The 15,291-nt window shown below is 39.5% G+C and overlaps 1 protein-coding gene across 1 annotated transcript in view; it reads right to left on the bottom strand.

Moving 5' to 3' along the window:
- Window positions 1-15,291, bottom strand: part of tei (irregular chiasm C-roughest protein teiresias) — a 508,251-nt gene that overhangs the window by 133,260 nt on the left and 359,700 nt on the right. The gene's annotated exons all lie outside the window — the stretch shown is intronic.

Below are 15,291 nucleotides of genomic sequence, written 5' to 3'. Positions count from 1 at the left end.
GAATCACGTATGAATACTACTTTTTTTAGAATAAATTCAGAGTTTCATTAAAGTTTTTGAGTTCGTAAAAAATTGAAATCACATAAATTGAGAAAGTCGTATGCCCAAACCAGATTTTGTTGTAATCTTGTTTTTTTTTTTTTTTTTGCAAACAATTGTTTGCTTTAATCAGAATAATGATTGATGGTAGCCTGGGACAGTTGCAGAGAATATTTAATTACCAAATACTATGCGCTAATTGAACGAAATAATGAACTTTGCCATCAAGTTAACGCCTCCACACTAAACGCATTTACTATTAAATTAACAATAGTGTGCCATTAAACGTAATTAAGTGAATGCACACTATAATGGAATTAGTGTTAAAATTTAAGTAATGAGTGCATAAGGAAAGTTTTCCCATTCGTTCTTATTTGAATGAAGCCATTACTGGGGCTTTCAATTATCTACTATTTTCCTAACTGGACGACTCGCCGGCGCGAATAAGTAATGCAGCACACTCCAAACCATTTAAAATAAATTTTCGTAGGCAGATGTCCTGAACAAAAGAGACTTTTGGGGGATAACTTTTTAAGAATTTGAATAGTTTTATTTAGAACCGTGAAAGTTTAAACTTATTTTTGAAAGTGAGGTTTAATATATTTTTTTTTTTGAGCTTTGTGATTAGTATGCAGATTAGAAATCGTTTTAACTTGGTAATGCAACTGGAAGGGTTGCAGCTTATTTTACAGGCAACGTTTTAATTTCTGTGCTTTCAAATTTTAACAGTGTGTTTTGTACTTTTGACCTTCAAATCCGCAAAATTGTTTTGACTTTTTGAAATGCCAGCTACAGATAGCTTAAATTACAGACAGCCTATAAAGTTTCTGGTCCATCAGCTTACCAACCACTGAGGTAAAACAAAATTAGGTTTCTGCGCAATGTGCCTCTTACACTCCATCGTGGTTTAAGCTAGCATCACACCTAATCAATATGGCCGGCACCATCTTGCAATCGCCCTTTTTAGCAAACCTCTTCAACTGAAACAGTGCTAAGATTCACATAAAAGCAGTGAAGTAAGGTTACAGCACGAAGAATTTCCATCAGAAACGTCGCCAAGTTTCTTGGACAATAATAAATTCAGTTTGAGTTGTTGCATTATACGATATTAGAAGAGCTAACACCGCGGTTAACTACACCCAATCCTGCATAGGGATTGACCAATACGAAAGTTTTACAATTAAACTAGAAGTTAGTGTATAAAATTAATAGGACGTTAAGAAATGCCTTCGTTTAGTTCAAGATAGTTTTTTGAAGAACATAATAATTGACTTTGAACAACCTACAAGTATCTAAATCTTATTGAAGAAGTTTCAAGCTATACTTCAAAAAATGTTGACTTCAACAGCTACAGAATATCTTTATCTAGCCAACATACCAGCATTACTCGCAATATCGCTCTTCACTTTGCTTAGACGCAGTTTTATACTTCGCAAATTTCGTGAGTGTCATTTATATAGAAATGATGCGATTAGTCTTCAGGCTCAATTTCTATCCAACGGCAAACGAAAAATTGGTGGAAAATTTAATAAATTTTACCAGTTCATATTAATATGAATGTCATTTCCAAAAAAAAAAAGTGGGATCCACTTAAGAAATGAAAAGGAAGAACCTTAATCGACAAACCTTATCCACAGCTACTCTAATAATAATCATATAATGGATATCGTATTTGTATGTATCGCACATTACACACACATTTTGCATTAATATGCATTTCCAATGAACTGACTAGATGCGGCTGGTTACTATGGTGCTTGCAGTACACTTGGAGTAACATTCAGCAATAATCAATACATTTCACAGAAGTTCTGCATACGTGCATATGTTACATTTATGGTGGAGCAACTTTTTAAGTGTTGAACCAGATCAATGGCTATTTAACAGTTTTGAGCGAGTATGCAATATTTCTCTTTCCTCGAAGAGCAACTCAAGAGAATGTACTGAACTCCAAAATTGAAATATAACCGTTGAAATTGTTTATATTTTCTCTTTCTCTATAAAAAAATTGCAAAAGCTGAAAATGCAATTATATTCTACATAATTATGTCAAAGTATTTTAAGTGAATATTAGAAAAAAAAAAAATGTACACAGTTGCTACAGTATCTGAATGTTTTGTGCTATAACGAGCACTATTATGAGTTTAGAAAAATCTAATAGTTTAACATTTATACCAAATCATGATAAGAATATTCCATTGTAAGCATTTTTAAACATTATAATTTAGATCTATGCAAAAAAGTATTTGAAAACAGAAAGGCAATGTGTTATGTGATTATATTCAATAGATTTAGTCGGTGGCCTGACCCCTGCAGACTCCCGTCTAGTTGCAGATAAAGAATTATAGTAAAAGTACCATCCACTATCAGCGCATCTTCCTACCAACCAATCTTCTTTCTTCCTCATCATTCACTGGTTAAAACCGAAATCACGGTAATGTTCAGTCCGTTTCAGATTTACTCAAGTTTTCCGCCTTTTTTTAAAAAAAATATTTTAAAGCCAATTTAAATGGTTAGGTTATAATAATTTAATTTTATATCCTCTTTTTAAAATAAAATTAGTTAGAACTGTTAAAAAAAATCAAATATAGAACACTGAAGAACATGCTTACATAAAGTTCGTAATAAAGATCAAATTTTGTAATTTAAAGATGGATCTACCTTACTCATACCACTTTCTCATTCTATCATTCTCATTTTCTCAAAAGTTATGAAAATTGAAAGTTAAATATTCTCCAGACTTCTAATTTTATAAACTATTTTTGACCTTCACTGCTGGAATGGAAAAACTATATATTGAATTAAAAATAACATTTTAGAATTCGACTTACTTCCTCCAAAACCCTTTAAATTAAGCCTTAGGCCTTTAGGTAATTGTTGGGTACTTGCTCATGCATTTTTTTTTTTCATAAAGTACTTCTGGTGTAGCTGTTAGCTGCAAAAAGGGGATCTACATAATCGTAAACCCTATGTAATTGGTAAAAACTGTACAGTACACTTTCTTGGGAAGTCCAAAATAAAAAAGAACAAGAAAATATTGTCAGATCCATCGATGTGCACCTTCCTTAAAGTGCTAAGTTGAACAAGGTAACAACAAAACATAGCGAACTTTAAAGTAGACTACAAAATTGGTAGAAAAGTAGTCAAAAATGTGAATTTTGTCTGACTCTTTTCATATTCCGTGATCTCTTTCTAGTAAAAATAAAATAAAAGTGTTATTTGTAAAATTTGACTCAACTGTAATGCTTACAATGGTTCCAGGTTATCAATAGTAAAAGCAAAAGGGTTGCAGATTATATACAACAATATACCGTTTAGTTTGCTAATCATCTTTTAGCCTCAATTGATAAAAATGTAGCCTTTTATTCTACTTTTCCTACAACAGCTATAAACTTATTTTTAACTTTTAAAAAATAAATAAAAAAAGAAAGAAAATACATAAACTGAAGTATATATAATCAAAATTATTATCCAATAAATGAGCAGGTATCTTATATAATTGTTTGAGAGGTAAACTAAGATAACGACAAAGCACAAACTATCGGATTAATCCCAAAACTTCTAAGTTTAGATCGTTAAACTAATTCAAGTTTGGGCCGGCTAGCGTAACAAAAACTAGTGAATAGCAGAGTTTCCTAACTACATATAACAACTATTGTCTAATTATTGGACACACCTTAGTGATAGCCCAGAAACAATAGTTGAAGAAATTCTAGAATGGGTACAATTCAATATTGTCTACATTTAGGATTGTTTGTAAGTCTATTATATCGTGAATTTAAATCCGAAATCTAATACAAAACTGTGGTAACTCCCAAATCAATTTTAGTGGCGGTAGGACGCATAATATAATTTTATGATCAATAAATAATCAATAATTTTACGTATTTTACAAACATAAATTTAACAAGAAAAAAAAAAATAATGTGAAATTAATAGGTAACCACTCAACTAATCTCAAAATGAGGGCTTTCAACTTTATAAGTCTACGCTCAAAATCTCGTACAATTCTCAAATCTGGGGCAAAGTTTAATTTTGTAAACCGGAGACGAACTTAGCTGGCCAGTTAAAAACTAAAATAGTTGCGGGATAAATAATGAATACGCAATTTAGTTCTGCTACTGTGTTCAGAAAATTATTTTTTTTTTTATTTGTTTTGTAATTTACAATCTGTATAAATATATACAATAAGTAAATAGGAGGTGAATGAGATGAACTGGTGCGGGAAGAGCAGGAGGAGAGAAGCTACCCAGCGGTAGCACTCTCTATAGGAGAGAGGAGAATGTGATGAGGAGGGTGTGAGGAGGAGAGAGGAGAGATAGGAGAATAATGACGTTTGGCCTTCAGACCTCAAGGAAGTCGCGGGGTCACTGGCGACTCAGTCGGCGAGGAGTATTAGGGATGTCAGAGGAGGCGAGAGACTGTACAAGAGGATTTGAGCTAGTAGAGAGAGCAGTATGGAATTTTTGATTTTAGTCTTAGCGAGTTGGTCTATGAAGGGAATGTTGAGGTCGGTGTGAAGGGAAAGGTTAGTCACATAGAAAGGTGCGTCAGCTATCTGTCGGAGGAGTTTTGATTGAAATGTTTGTTCAAGCTCTAGTCCGTAAGTCCACATAGGTTTGAGAATAGTATTGTATAGTAATCGTTTAAGTCCTATGGGCAATTTGGAGCGTCGTCCAAGGAGTCTGTAAAGCAGTTTCGCACGTTTCGTCATTGCTTGTCTTTTAAGTCTAGTGTGTGGGTTCCACGTGTGTCTTTTGTCTATGTAGAGCCCAAGGTAGCGCACCAGATCGTTCAGAAAAGATATTTTCAGAAATGGTTTTAATTGCTGCTGAAGAGTGATGTTAGTAGCTATTTTCGCGGCGATTCCTGTATACTGAAAGTCGAAATATTGAGAGCTTGTAGCAGACTAAATGATTGTTCACAATGTGAATTGGTACAGAACCTCTCATGGAGCTAGCTGAAGGAGCTTTAGGCCATTACGAGCGTTGAAAGTAATAGTAGTAGTAATCATTATTTATTTTGTTTTATAGAATCTAAATTAAGAGAAATAAATTACTAGAAAAACGTGTAGACATTACATTCTATTCGAGATTGTCAACGGATTGAAGATGGCATTGACCAGTTGTTCAAAAAAGGATTCAAAGCCTTTCGAACTCTTCAAAAAGAGGAGCCGAAAATATTTGGGCAGCAGAAAAGGAGCAGATTGCAGTAAACATTAGTGAAGTTGATTATTAGAGTTATTTTTGTTAAAAAAAACGAAAGCCGATCAAAAATTGTTATTAATAACAACCAAAAATTGTATTATTGGATTATTAAAAAATATAAAAGACCCGTGAAGTGGGAAGAAATGATGATGATGTTCAGGATGATGCTTGAAAGTCGAAATTGAAAACAAGTCTTTGAGAACAAAGATAAACTCTAGTTAACTGGACTAAACACAGCTAAGTGCCAATTTCTGTTTTCAAAACGTTTGTAGAAAGTCGAAATGAAAGGTTCCAAATGGTGTCTGAAACGTATATCACAATTAAGACTATTTAGAATACTTTTTCTGTAAAAAAATAAACATTCACCTTATTAAATAATTTTAATTTACTTCATTTTTATAAAAAGTAATTTTCTTTTACAATAATATACGTTTAAGTAATTCACCAGAAAATAATTGATAAAAACGTGAGAGAAATCAAAATATAGTAAAGTCCATAGACCATACAATAGAACATCTTGCCTGTGTAGGTGAGCAGAACTAAAGACAGATCTGAACAGAGTGTACCTTTGCTACGAACAAGAGGTGCCAGCGGCCACATTTGTTTCCACCGTGGTGTGTGTATTCATATAAACAAACCTGGGCTTCTACCACTCAGCATCACCATGCTGGAATTGTCACACTACTCAGACTCCTTCTTCCAATAAAATATAGAGTGAGAAAACTTGCCGTTCTCTCAAGTTGTAAACCGTTTCTCATTTACATATATTCACCCTCCGTTATCAGGTCGTACGTTCCACATATATTTGCACCCAATCTTCCACCAAACCTACCCAAAAGATGCGTAAAACATGTGTTCGCTGATAAACAATCCAACGCTAAGCTTTACTTTATTTAATTTTCCTAGTTTATCAGAATTTTATTTCAGTTAACAAAAAAGTAAAATGGTGCAAACTGCACAACTATCTCATACTGCAATAACAGCCACGAGGTAATCCCGTATTATTTAGCGGGTCACACGAAATAGTTGATATCATTGTCGCTCTTAAAGAAATGTGCCAAAAATACGTGAGAAAATATTTATCAAGTATCGGTCACCTAGTTTTGGGTATTGAGAAGGTTCATGTTAAAATGTAATTATAAATCAGCATCTTGATAAGCGTGGCAATAAAACATTGTGAACGAGTTATCACGTCAGATTTTATAAATATATATATATTTTTAATAAATGAAATGTTAATGAAAATATCGTGAATAGAGTGGTATATATATATATATATATATATTTTATTATTTAAAGCGCGTCAACATCTGAGCTTTTTCCAATGCACTTCCAGCCTCCGGACAGTATTCTCTCGTTACAAACAACACAGCCCATCACCGGACAGTGAGCTGTAAGAAGCTCCTAGGAAGAGAAAATCTAAGGACCAACAACTGGATTGGAACCCGTGATCTCTGCTTTGGAATACAGTATTCGCTACCCACTCAGTCAATCCATTCCCTAGGACAGCATATTAAATGATGAGAACATAGAAATGAAATAAAAATAAATAAATAAAATTAAGGAAAAAAAAGAAGGGAAAACTAACATTCGTTTTTCACACATTCTGACCAAAAGATATCTTGGGGAAAAAAATTGCAAGCAACTCACGTATGACCTGAGAATACAGAGAGAGTCTGTGAGGCCATTTCGTGATATTTATGTACGTCTCAATCGGTAGTATATTTCGCACGTTCGATGGATCAGTGATAATCTTGGCAAATACCCTCCATAGTAACCCAGTAAAGCTTGCTCGCTGATCTCAAAACTCTTTCTCATTTCCAAAGCTTTTATTGTAATTGAGCCTCTTTTCCACAACATTCAGCGAATTTTCACCTATCTCTTTTCCATTTATGAATAAATTCATTTTACGACGTAGAAGCCCAGAATCCTTCAAATAAAAATAAGAACAATCGCTTTTCTTAATTTAGAAAAAGAAAAATACATTTTTTAAATTAATCTTTGATAGAAGTTGTAGTATGTATTAAAGTAGTAAATAATAATAATAATAATAATAATAATAATAATAATAATAATAATAATAATAATAATAATAATAAAATATCTGCTGTATGGAGAGGAGTCTCAGGGGTGGAGATAGTCCCGTTGATTATTTCAGCCACGGGACTTGTGCCGCGGTCGCTGGGTGAGGGCCTCTGCATGATGGGAATCAGGAAGACCATCATATACGAGATGCAGCAGGCTGTGGTTCTCCACACCTGCCGCATTGTAAGGGAAGTGCTAAGGGAAGACGCCAGAGACTAGCACGGACATATTTTCTTTTGTCTTTATCATAGGACAATTGTCCGGTTCCAGTTAGAACCGTAATACCACAGGTAATACCAAAGAAAACAGGTTCCTCCCTTGCCTGCGGGCCGCGAGGAATTTGAAAAAAAAGGAAAAATAAAAAAAAAAAAAAAAAAAAAAAAAAAAATAATAATAATAATTTTTTTTTTTTTTTTTTTTTTTTTATAAGTGAGGAAAACCTTCATAAAGGTACCATACGCTCGGTTATGTGGGATTCCTACCCACTAAAAAACCTCACTTTCTCGTTTTCCTTGATGGAACCAGCCCGGGACCGTTTATCACATTACTTCGGGCTGGACCAGGAACACTATGCACTCCGTCATTTTTCCCTCATTTCAGCTGAAGTGTTCCTCTTCAGCTTTCTTCTTTTTTAAAATATCGCTGACGGTCTTGTCCACCTTAGTCCAGTTGGACTTCGCGGCTAACATTTTGCCCACGATATTCTCTGGGGTAATGCTCCCTATCTCCAACTCCAGTTCCATTCTTTGTTGGTCCCATCTCCCACACTCGAAAAAAGTGTGCCGTGCATCGTCCTGAACATCCTTACAATATAAGCAGCAAGGGCTTTCCACTTTTTTCATGGTGTTCAGATACTTCCTGAAGCAGCCATGACCTGTTAGAAACTGAGTCAAGTAGAAATTTACTTGACCGTGTCTCCTAACATACCATCCCGCAATCCTGGGAATCAACAGTCTTGTCCATGCTGCTTTGTTACAGAATTCCCATTCTTCTTGCCACTTCTTCAGAGTGTCTTGTCTTGCCTCCATTTTAATTAGCCATCGGTTTTCTCCTATTCTTTCATATATGGCCTTTCGCTCCTGAGCGAGGAGGTAGATCGGGATAACCCCGGCCACTACCATAATTGCTTCTTCCGAAACTAATAATAATAATAATAATAATAATAATAATAATAATAATAATAATAATAATAATAATAATAATAATAATAATAATAATAATAATAATAATAATAATAATAATAATAATAATAATAATAATAATAATAATAATAATAATAATAATAATAATAATAATAATAATAATAATAATAATAATAATAATAATAATAATAATAATAATAATAATAATAATTTTTTTTTTTTTTTTTTTTTCTTCCGAGGGGGAAAAATGCCACAGGCACCTTCCAGATGAAGTCTGGGTGTGTGGGGTTCTACCCACTAAAAAACCCCCTCCGCTTCAGGCATGACGTCCACCCCGGAACCGCCATAAGCATTACTTCAGGGTGGTGCCTCGTATTAAATGCATCTTAAATTTGTCTAATTGTCTGGGCCGTAGATCCTATCGACGGTCTAGCTCCCTCTTCTTACTTCTTAGCACAGACCTAACAAAGTACGAAACTTCCTCCCATAGGTCTGAGCTAACCAGCATAGTATCAACAACGTTGTGCGGTGATAGCGGACCAGTCCTTTCTTGCAATCTCGCTCTTTCCTCCGCCCATTTTTCACACTCGAAGAACGTATGATATGCATCATCGTTAGCTGAGTCCCCGAAAATACAATCCTTTGTGGCTAATTTACCCATTTTGCCAAGATAAGAGCAAAAGTATCCATGGCCGGTTAGGAACTGGGTTAGGTAGTAGTCCACCTCGCCGTGTCTCCTATCCGCCCAAGCTGCAGGATCTCCGATGAGACTGGCTGTCCATCGACCCCGAGTATCAGCCAGCCATCGTTCGCGCCAAGCCCGTTTAGCGAACTCTCTAGCTTGCGCCTTAGCCTCGCTTTTCTCCAGAACATCCTTCTGCAAGTAGATCGACCTTCTAGCCTGAGCGAGCAGATCTATAGGTGTCACTCCAGCCACCACTAAAACCGCCGGTTCAGACACCGTTCTATATGCACTAGCGATTCTAAGTGCACCCCTTTTTTGCACCACAGCCAATCGCTTACGGTACTTTTCTTTGCTGAGTGCATCAGCCCAGATTTCGCTACCGTACAGCAAGATGGCATTGACAGTAGACATCAATAAGCGCCGTCTGCTAGCAATAGGTCCTCCTGTGTTCGCCATCAACCCGCTCAATGCGGAAGTGACTTTAGCGGCTTTCATTGCTGCATGTTTAAGCTGGGCACCAAACGTGAGCTTTGTGTCTAAACGTACACCAAGATACTTGACATTGCTCTTCGTTTCCACGGCCAAGGCCCCTACCTGTACACGAACATTTGTGGGAATATGCCTTCTGGTTATCATTAAAACATCAGTTTTTTCTGTAGCCAGCTCCAGTTCATGATCTTCCATCCAGGATTGGGTGCGCCTCATCACCTGATTCAATCTTAACTGCGCATCCTCCACATCCCTCGCAACAATAATAGCGGCAATATCGTCCGCATAGCCAACCAAGAAGGAATCCAGAGGCATTTCCATGCACAGAATCCCATTGTACATTACATTCCACAAGTCAGGTCCCAATATAGAACCCTGGGCGGCACCACCGGTAATTTCCTTCCGCCGAGGTCCCTCTATCGTATCGTATCTCAGCTCTCTATTACTCAGGTAGCTATCGATCACACGCAGCAAATAACCAGGTACACGGAAATCCCTGTCTAAGGCAAACAACATATCTACCCACCTTGCCGAATTAAATGCATTTCGGACATCCAAGGTTGCGAGTAGTACAATTCTCCTTGAGAAGTGATTACCCTGTTGAGCTGCGTCAGCAGCTTTTACCACTTCATCAATTGCCCCTAGAGTGGATCTGCCACGTCTAAAGCCATATTGGCGCTCTGCCAAATCTCCCGCTTCCTGAATCGCTGTAGTCAGGCGTAGCTTAATGAGACGTTCGAGCAATTTCCCTGCAGTATCCAGCATGCAAAGTGGTCTGTAAGCCGATGCTGAATTAGAATCTCCTTTACCCTTACTGATTAAAACTAATCGCTGGATCTTCCAGACATTTGGGAAGACTCCCTCTTTTAAACAACGGTTATACATCTGAAGAAACATTTGAGGGCATAGCCGCACAGCCAGCTTAAGTATTTCTGAGGGAATGCCATCAGGCCCAGGCGCCTTCTTATTTTGAAGCAGATTTACGGCACTATTTAATTCTTCCTCAGTGAAACCTTGTACCGGTTCCTCAAGTGCTACACGCAGCGGTCTTTCTCTCCTAGGATGAGTTGGAAACAGCTTTTCAACAATTTCCCTCATTTGTTTGGCATCTAATCTAGGAGGGGGCTGTAAGGAGCCTAATTTACGCATAACTAACTTGTAGCCGAGTCCCCATGGGTCCTGGTCCACCTGGTACCGAAGTTCCTCCCACTTTTCCCGCTTGCTAAGAATTATAGCTCGCTTCAAGGCTCTTCTTGCTTGTTTGAATTCCTCGATTTTCTCTTCGGTATTTATTCCGTTTCTTCTCCTACCTCTAATGGTAACACGCCTAAGACGAAGGCAGTTTTTTCTAAGCATAGCTATCTCCGTCGTCCACCAATATACTGGTGTTCTCTTCCTCTGGAATCTCTTTCTTTTAGGCATAGATGCATCACAAGCTTGGCGAACCAAACCCATAGTCTTGCTAACCGTTTCTTCCAAAAGGCCCTGCATATCTACAACAGCCATTTTACCCTGTTCAATAACCATGGAGAAGGCTTCCTCATTCAATTTTGACAGGTTCCAGCCAACTCTCCTCGTTAATATGCCATCTGTTTTGTCGTATTTTTGCTGCAGATAGAAGATGATGTATTGGTGATCGCTGCCAGTATAATCTTCCAATACCCTCCAGTTTTTAACTTGTTGTGCAAGCACGTCAGATACTAAAGTAATATCTGGAACTGTGCCTAATTGGCCCGGCCTCCTAAAAGTAGGCGTATTACCACTATTTGCCACAGAAAGACCCAACCTGGCCGCCATCTCCAGTATGTATCTGCCCCTCGCATCTGTGGTGGGCATACCCCATTCCGTGGCTCTGGCGTTAAAATCCCCCGCGATTACCATAGCACTCCTCCTATCATGAAAAGTATCTTCTAGTGCATCAATCTTTTCACGGAAATCGTGGATACTTTCATTCGGTGTAAAGTAGCAGCTCACATAAGTGATGCCTAAACACCTGATCCACACAAAGCCTCGTCCAGAGCTATGATATTCAACCGGCACAGTTCCCGGATTTGGTACCCAAATCGCCGCGGTATTATACATATCCGTATACCAGGTAGGGCTACCCCTGTTGCGATATTGTTCGCTTATAATAAGCAGATCGGGCTCCCATTCTGTTATGAGACGGTCCAAAAGTGCGTCAGCAGTCCTGCTTCTATGAAGGTTTCCTTGAAGTATCTTCATAGCTTACTGAGTTTGCGTACTCTCTCCAATGCCTGCCTGAAGATCTTACATCCTCCCGTACCAGCAATATGTTTCAGAGAATCCAGGGCTTCCCCGCGTTCTTCACACAGAAAACACTTCGGGTCCGCTTTACATTCTTTTTTAACATGGCCCAACTCTCCACATTTAATACAAACTCCGTCAGATCTTCGGTTTGGTCCCTTGCACTCCATTTGGCGGTGACCATAGCCGAAACATGCATAGCACCGAGTCACGGCTACTCTCCGTCTTATTCTGCAGTTTACCCAACCTATTTTAATGCGGCTAGTCATCAAAAGTTTATTCACTCCCCGGTCATTAAGTTCGACAATAGCTATCTTCTGCTCTCGAAAATTCGCTTTACCAACAGTTATCTTTAGTTCCGCGAAATCTTCCCCTAACTCCTTCTTGATCGCATCCCGTACCTCCTCCTCAGTGGTATAGCTGTCTAAATCCCTGATTTCCAGCGTACCCATAGGTTCGAGGTAACGTATATTGGCCTTATCTCCAAGTGTATTCCTCAAGGCTTCACTAAAATGTTCCCTGTTTTTAGTGTCAGATCCCAGCTCAAGCAGAACCTCTCCGGCTCTAGTTTGTCGGATAGACCTTACTTCAATGTCCGACCTAGCTGGATCTACACCTTTCCGGATTTCCATGAGAACTGATGCATATGTGTTGCCCTCAGCAGGTTTTATAACAAACGCATCAGGCCGCGGTGGACGTTTGTTCTTCCTCTGCCTCTTTCTTTCCTTCTTTACTGAGGCCTTTACTGCTCCTGTCTCATCAGACACTTTTTCCACCGCTACTTGCGGACTCTGTGGCTTACGCGTTTTTCGCGGTCTTACCACCGACCAGGGGCTCGGATCGTCTTCATGATTTTCTGACAGCATCTTTCCCGCAGATACTAGCAGCGTCTTTTGCTCCACAGTCTCAGGTACTCTATCTTCTTTCCCTTTTAAGACATCCAGGGCTCCCGCACCAATCGGTGTTTGAGTATACCGCGATTGCCCTAAGAGATGAGACTGAGGCAATTTATCAGCGGTTTTCCATCCACGCCTATGTCGCTCTATCGCATCGAGAGCGTCCTCAAGTTCCACTAGACCCTTCTTAATGTCAATGCTGACATTTTTTTGTCTAGCAGTAGCTACCAGCATTCTCTTCAAGACATTTCTACACCTGTTTAGTTGTTGTTCTTCTTCTTTGATGTGCTTCTCAGCCTTATTCGTCGGCGGACTACCACGCAGAGGAATCGGCGATGTACTTGTTCCTAAATGTGGAGAACCATCACCCTTCCTAACACTTGTCGCATTAGATGCTACAGAAACCAAGTGATCCACTCCTGTAGCACTGCAGTCGCTTGATGACGACGCCCCGGAGCCTGCTTGCGCACTCCTGACGGCCGCCGGTACTGGGGATCTTCCCCCCTGCACCGTAAGGTTATTCCTAGAATTTTCCCTCATTTTCTCCCATAGATGGTTTTCTGTCGGGGTAGCCTTCCCTTAGCTTTTTATACCTACAGCCAGGTGGGAAAAGTAAAATAGGATAGGATGGGAAAGGGAAGGAGGAACGGGAAAAGAGAGGTTAGGGCAGGGAAAGATGGAAAGGACGGGGATAAGAAAAGAAAGGAAAAGGTATCCGGTCAACGGTCAGTTGCCCCTTTAGACGCCTCTTACGTCAAGCGGGAGACACTGTGGCCCTATTCTACCCCCGGAACCACAGGGGTAATAATAATAATAATAATAATAATAATAATAATAATAATAATAATAATAATAATAATAATAATAATAATAATAATAATAATAATAATAATAATAATAATAATAATAATAATAATAATTTTTTTTTTTTTTTTTTTTTTTTTTGGAGGGGGAAAAATGCATAATGCATCGTCGTGGGTGAAATGCCCACGGTATGTGGGACCCTCACCCACTAAAAAACCCACCTCCCCTAGAGGCATTGAAACCCACCTTGGAACCACTTGCGCATTACATCAAGGTGGTGCCTCACAATAGCTCATACGAGCTCCCACCGGATTTAATTAGTCTTTATTACGACAGGAGCAGACGGAAGTCCAGCTCCTGTTTCTTTCCCCTTAACACCACCTTAACAAAGGCAACCACCCGGTCCCAGCAGTCTTTGTGAGAGAGCATAATCCCCACTATATTTTCGGGCGTAATTCTTCCGATCTCCTGTTCCAATCTCTCCCTCTCCGACACCCATCTATCACACAGAAAGAATGTGTGATGGGCGTCATCGAGGTTAGAGTCTCTGAAGATGCATGACGGGTCTCCAACTTTCCCCATCCTATACAGGTACGAGGTGAAACACCCGTGCCCTGTAAGAAACTGGGTGAGGTAGTAGTCGACCTCGCCATGCTTTCTTCCAGCCCACTCAGAAGGATCGCCAATGAGCCGTGCAGTCCATCTGCCTCGGGTGTCCGTCCGCCACCTCTCATGCCAGGACCGAATGGAGTGATCCCTGGCCACCACCTTCGCCTCCGATCTTCCGAGGACTTCCTTTAAATCGTAAGCCATCTTACGTTCCTGGGCCAACAAATCGATGGGGATCACTCCAGCCACCACCAGTGCCGCAGGCTCCGAGACCGTTCTGTAGGATGAGGCGATCCTGAACGCTCCTCTTCTTTGTACCGAAGCCATCTGCTTTCGGTACTTTTCCTTCTTAAGAGCGTCAGCCCAAACTTCACACCCGTACAGAAGTATGGCGTTCGTTACCGACATCAGAAGTCGGCGTTTACTTGACGTCGGTCCCCTAACGTTTGACATAAGCCCACTCAGAGCTGATGTCACCCTCGCGGCTTTCTCCGAAGAGTGCCTGATCTGCTCCCAAAACGAGAGTTTAGTATCCAGGCGAATCCCCAGATACTTTACCGCGCTGCTGGTGACAATCGTCTCGTCAGCTACGCAAACATGCACTCTCGTGGGGATACGTCGCCTTGTGAGTAAGACTATTTCTGTCTTTTCTGATGCCAAACTTAGACCGTGGTCCCTCAGCCAAGAGGTCGCGCGCCTCATTACTTGATTCAGCCTAATCTGAGCATCCTCAGTATCACGTGCGACAATAACGGCAGCGATGTCATCAGCATATCCTACCACGAAAGAACTTTCCGGCATCTCCATACGCAGGATACCATCGTAAGAAACGTTCCACAGATCCGGCCCCAAGATAGACCCCTGAGCAGCTCCTCCCGTGATCTCTTTGCTACGCAGCCCGTCTGCAGTTTCATACTTCAGCTGCCTGTCCGAAAGGTAGCTCTGTACCATGCGGAGAAGGTAAGGCGGTATTCTAAAAACTGTCTCCAGGGCTCTCAATATATCTGACCACTTCGCTGAATTAAACGCGTTTCGGACATCTAATGTGGCCAGTAACACTATTCTTCTGG

The sequence above is a fragment of the Rhodnius prolixus genome, unplaced genomic scaffold (assembly GCF_049639745.1).
Source record: "Rhodnius prolixus isolate KJV_2025 unplaced genomic scaffold, Rpr scaffold_4, whole genome shotgun sequence".
NCBI classification, from domain to species: Eukaryota; Metazoa; Arthropoda; class Insecta; order Hemiptera; family Reduviidae; genus Rhodnius; species Rhodnius prolixus.
The sequence above is the reverse complement of the archived record's forward strand: the minus strand, read 5'-3'. Positions and strand labels throughout refer to the sequence as shown.